This window comes from Amphiura filiformis, chromosome 17, assembly GCF_039555335.1.
Source record: "Amphiura filiformis chromosome 17, Afil_fr2py, whole genome shotgun sequence".
Lineage (NCBI taxonomy): Eukaryota > Metazoa > Echinodermata > Ophiuroidea > Amphilepidida > Amphiuridae > Amphiura > Amphiura filiformis.
The window spans coordinates 59,617,924-59,623,923 of NC_092644.1; the positions used below are offsets into that span (position 1 = coordinate 59,617,924).

At 36.4% G+C, this 6,000-nt stretch overlaps 1 protein-coding gene across 21 annotated transcripts in view; it reads right to left on the bottom strand.

The window, feature by feature from the left end:
• LOC140138075 (uncharacterized) overlaps window positions 1-2,778 on the bottom strand; it is a 79,680-nt gene extending 76,902 nt beyond the window's left edge. For 20 of the 21 annotated variants that reach the window (XM_072159935.1, XM_072159925.1, XM_072159928.1 and 17 more), the window contains exon 1: window positions 2,695-2,778. The gene's annotated coding sequence lies outside the window, so the exon portion shown is untranslated. Of the gene's footprint in view, window positions 1-2,681 lie in introns of all 21 variants that reach the window. The other variant, XM_072159924.1, reaches the window with a different exon arrangement.
• Window positions 2,779-6,000: the final 3,222 nt, after the last annotated feature.

A 6,000-nucleotide genomic window follows, 5' to 3' on the forward strand; every position in this document is an offset into this window, starting at 1 on the left:
TGTAATGCACCGATCACCAAATATCGTGAAAGTAATTGTTGAAGCTTAACAAGTATTCATTTATTGGTATATTTCTTTCTTTTTAATCAAGCGAAATTTAGCAAAAGAACAAGCTTTGTAGGCGATAAACATATAAAATCATACCGTGATTCAGGCACGCAGCTGAGATAATCAGGTAATTCCCCGCATGCATATGTACAATTGTAGTTCTTACTTCCGGGTTACACACGTGCGTGTCAGATTGGAGAGAGCTACGGGCCGTGTGCAAAACTCAACAAACTCAACACTGCAAAACTCAACACTTCCGGGTTACACACGTGCGTGTCAGCTACGGGCCGTGTGCAAAACTCAATACTGACTTGAACGTAAACACAATATTAAAATGGGGCGATCGAATGATTCGACGGAGTCGGATATCAGGGGGAAAAGGTAAATTGAACTTAGAATAATCATGGTCAAATTAAGTATTGTAAATGAGCACGGGAGTGTAGTTTTGTGCTCAGAGCATACATAATTATGGTAATACTTTATGCATAAGTACCCTTTCAACATACAGGTGAAATTTACTCATGGCGATGGCAGCCATTGTTTACAATTGGGGAATTGGTAATCGGTGATCGGTGATCGAATCGGCAGATCAAAGAGGGAATTGATCGGCCAATCGGCCGATTCAGATAGGGACCTGATCGGTCAGACACTAGTCTATTTTTGCATTTTGCTCACAAACTAATAACACAGTGGTAACAAAAGTTATGTATATTATAGGGGCAAGGAATACAATTACTACACTGGAATTTCAGTGACCCAAGACAAGTGGTTTGTTATTTATGATAAAAAATAAGGTACCGCTAGCATGTACCTCGTTTCCTATCATATATACTGAACCCCTTGTCTTGAGTCACTGAAATTTCAGTGTAGTAATTGGATTCCTTGCCCCAATAATATGTATAATTTTTATTACCAGTGTATTATCAGAGACTGACGTTGAGTATAGTCCCACCCCGCTTTTGGGTGAACATTTTTCAAAATTGGGGGTGGGACTATATTCGAATTTAAAAAAAAAAAAAAAAAAAAAAATTTAATTTTTTTTTAATTTAATTTTTTCGGTTTTGGAGTGTCCCTGACCTAGACCTAAATGCTAGGATCATTCATGGTTGACCTAAAAAAAAAAAAAAAAAAAAAAAATTTCAAGATGTTTTGTTATTTTAATATGAAAATTGATAATTTGTATTCATGTCATACTCTATTAATGATTTCAAAATGCATTGAATTTGAATGCATTTTGAAATCATTAATAGAGTATGACATGAATACAAATTATCAATTTTCATATTAAAAATAACAAAAATCTTGAATCTTTTTTTTTTTTTTTTTTTTTTAGGTCAACCATGAATGATCCTAGCATTTAGGTCTAGGTCCTGGGACACCCAAAGCCGAAAAATAATAACTTTAAAAAAATTCAAATTTTTTTTTTTTTTTTTTTAATTTCTGAAATTTTCCGAAAGTTTGGGGGTGGGACTTTACTCGAAGGTGGGACTATACTCGCGTCAGCACGGTATTATTTTTGAGAAAAATGCAAAAACAGTCAAAAATTTACCACAGGGGTGTAGTACCCCTTAATCAACCAAATTCGCCTAGAACACAATACATATTTTACATAGAAATTTAAAAGAACAGGTAGGTCAAGGAAACATAAATACATGTTTTCTATACTTCACTTGACCCAAATATATGATTTTTTATGTTGATGAGACAATCGCACATGGAATTTGAGAGGGATTTTGATGGCAGTTCCATTTAAAAAAGCTGCTATCATAATGAGACTAAGATCTAGAAACACCCCCGAAATGCCGTTTTGGGGAATTTTGTTAGCAGAATCTTTTTGATGAAAGTCAATCTTTGACAAGATGTAAAGTTTGCTACGGAAAGTGCTATGACAAAAAGGTTTTCAGTTTTGTCTGTCTTTACTCAAGGGCTTTAATTTGATATAAAATGATGCAGTTTGATGGCAAATTTGAATTCACCTGGCATACCTACAATTTGGCCAGCAGTGTTCGATTTACCACCTGCACATGCAGGTGACTTTGGTTCTGTGCAGTGCAGTGCAGGCAACTTTTCAAATGTACCTGCGCAAGTGCATTTAGAATTTTAGTCGTAAATTACACTGTTGGAATCAGAAACATACAAATTACAATGTGCCTACATCCATTGAAATCAAAGTTTTATAAAGTCAGACATGAAAGTATGGTAATAATATTTAAAATATCCCTTATCATGCTTATCTTTCCAATCATCTGTAAAAAAATTGTGTGCAAGTTACTTTCAGAAGGCATATTTTCTATGTTACCTACACAAATGCAAGTAACTTTTTTCTGGTGATTGGTGAATCGAATACCGGATTTGGCCCTGAGCTGAACCGAATTAGCCTGGCTTCACAATTCCCGCTGCTGCATTGCTGAATTCATCCATTGCATTGTTCAGCATGCATGGAGATTCGCGTCGGACGTCGGTACACAAAAAGCAAAATATCGATGACAATCGATGTCACTAAACGATCTAATATAACTCATTTAATGATTATAGATTATATCGAATTAGTGACCAGTTGTGTCACAAACAATTAAACTTTAAAACTGTGAACTCTAAATTTAGGTTTTGGGTACATAAAGGCATTAATTTACCATCAAAAGTTACCTTTTCTCGGCATGTTGACTCCAAAATTCAGGCGTCGGCGAGTTTTTTTATCATAATTAATTAGCTAGTGTTGGGCAATGGGAGATACTGAGTCTAGTCTCTTCTTCTTCTTCTTCTGATTACTGCTTAACATTCCAGGTGGAAGACAAACAAGCAGGATTATTGCGCATGCGTGAAATGATTTAGTCTCTTTCGTTAGCTTCCTTAGATTTGAAATAGTTGTGAAGTCTCCACGGCAGCCAGTTTATTTTAAAAACTAGATAAAAAAATTTGGGCCAAAAAACCTGTTTTTGGGGATTTTCTCCAAAAATGAGCATTTTGGCCCAAATTGGACCTCACAGATGAATTTATCAAGTCATTTCCATTCTAAAAATGTATACTTTTATATTCTTTAGACTAATAATTTAGCAGTTATGAGGTCCGAAAGTTTCCATAATTCCAGGGTTCAGACCAACCTTAAGAATCTTTTGTAGAACAGCTTAGAACCATAAACATGATAAAAGGCTCTGTGGCCTACATGAATTTCAACCTATAGGGCCTAGATCCTTTCATCATTCAGTTTCCTAAAAAAACCACTTAGGATTGGAACTTTGAGTGTAGGGGTCAGTCTATAGGAAAACGAACCCCCAAAATGGTTCTTTCTAGCTTTTACAGAACCCTTTTTTATGCCAATAGGCCGTCTAGTTCTTTCTGGCCTTGACATAGGCCTATAGGCCTAGGCCGGACTATAGACCCTAGGTCCTAGCTCCTAGTTAAAGTCATAATGTACGATCTTATAGGCTAATATGAATTTGGTTAATTTTTTTCAACCCTGATTTTTTGGCATATTTGTAATGTTTACACATAAATGGAATCAGCCAAATATGTTGTGTTTGTAGGTAAACAGAGCAAAGTTCGACATAAAGTCATAATTCAAGAAATTATGACTTTATGTCCGCCCACTGCGTGTTCAACGGCCAAAATAACAAGCAGTGTTTCTTTCACGTTATTTCAGCTCAAAATGGACAGAAACCATTCCCGATCATTATTACTAGTATTATTTCAGCATTTTGAGTATATAATGACTAATTTAAAATTTGAAGGAATCGTACATTAAGCCTTTAGGCCCTTCACAATTGATCCTTAGTTTCCTGTTTCATGGTTGAAAACAAGGGATGAGGCGACTTTTAATTATTAATTATTAATTATCTATTATTTTCTTTATTTTTAAGCAAGTGGTCGCAACCTATATCAACCCGCTTGGCTAAGAACATGCATTTAATTATTTTACAACTATGTTTGATTTTATACATCAGTAATGGTACAGTTATGTTCTTTGTTTGTCCCTCATTATAGTTGATATGATTAAAGTCATAAAGTATCAAATGGAAGTCATTCAAGTTATTTTAAAAGAGAAAATCCAAAATAAAAATAAAATAATTAAATATTTTGCAATTCTCTACTTTGGACGCGGGCGGGAAACAGGAAACTAAGAATTAATTGTAAAGGGCCTTAACTAGAACTTTTTTGACCGGGAACCTCTTTTCTAATAGAGTCTGGATAATATTGAAACTGGCTTCTCGCAAATTTACACTTGTTGAATGTTCCAGTAAAGTCATAGGATGAGTAAGGTTCATGATCTTTCCCAAGAGAAGTCCTTTCTAGAGGGCTGAGCTTTCGAAACTCTAGCGAGTGCCATCTTCAGAGCCCGCTTCAGAGCCATTGTCATAGTCCGAATTTTGCTTCCCTTGGAAACTTTGCCCACATGGCCTTTAACCTATTTTTGGTGCATGACCTTGATTTGGAGTTAAAAAATCATTGTAAAATTGCAAGTTGCCTCAATAAAAACAAATTTCACCTTCGTTTTTGACAAACGGATATTGGCAATCACGCATATAATGTCCCCGATATTGTCCCGGCCAAAATGTGCGTTCCAGACAAGCAGGAAAACTTTGGGCCAAAATCAAATATCGCCCAACACTATGACATTCGTCGGTGCTGCGACGATAGCTTTTTAGTGGGTTAAATCAAAAAGTGTGCATATTGTGACAAAGTTGTCAAAATAGTTAAAGTCAAGTACGTTATCAAAATTTTCGTGTGAAGCCAACACGCCCTGTAAAGGTCCCAAATTGTCAAAATCATGGTTTTGCGAGAGTCATAAAAGTCCAATTTGGGGGTTTTTTTGGTCCACTTTTCACAAAATGTTCCCCCAACCCCTGGAAAAAAGTCCACTTTTTCAAAATCATGAAAAAGGTTTGAAAGGGGGGAAGAAATTGAAGAATATGAAGGACAGGGAATTTAAGGAAGGGAACGGGAAGTGATTTGAGGGGAAGTAATTTAAGTGAGTGTATTAATGGAATGGGGAAGGAACGAGAAAAAAGTTAAAGAAAGTAAAGAAGAAAGAAAGAGTACAAACATGACAAAGGGGAGAAGGGGTGAAATAATTTAAGTGAATGTAATAGATGGGAAGGAATGAGCGAATGGGGAAGAAAGTGAAAGGGAGCCTGGAAAGGCAAGACTCTCTCTGCATTAGGAAGGCCGGTGAAAGTAGATATATAGCATTGCTATATGCATGGAAGAATTAAAGAAAAGTTAACAGTCTACAGAAGATAAGAATTGAGAAGGGGTATGGAAGTTCTTGAGATTCTTGAAAAAACAAAACAAAGCAAAATATATGTGTTTAAATGCTTAAATGGACATGCTCCAGGTTATCATGGTTATCTAGCTTCTTGTTTCATGCCTTACCATCAATCACGCCCAGGGGCCACTCAAGTATATGAATTTACCACTAGTTTTTGGCTAGTAAAAATCAAGTTTTAAAATGTACCCTTTTTGGACTCGTAATTACCAAAAATTTGAAAAAGGACCCTAAATAAGTTGTTCAGTTTTAGAAAACTACCTTTTATTCTTGAAAATCAGTGTTTTTTAGACCCTAAATGCGTCACGCGCGTAACTTGCCTCGCCTAAAAACAGGGAGCAGTCACGTAAACAAGTTCGATGAACATGGCACGATCAGGCAGTCTGAGGCGTCTGGACGCAGAAGAGGAAGATTTCCACAGAACATTGACGCTGTCAGAAGAGCTTTGGAGCAAGACCCGAGCGCCCGTCGAAATTCAGTTCATCAAGTAGGCAAAATTGCAACTTTTAACCGGATTACCGTTTATGATTTAGAGTGGTATCCATCCATACAGGATCCAAGTACGACACGCTCTCCAGGGTGGAGATGCACAGCGCAGACTAGACTTTTGTCAGTGGTTGTTGACACGACCTAACAGGATCATAGTCGATGAAGCCAACTTTTACCTTAATGACAAAGTAAACACATCG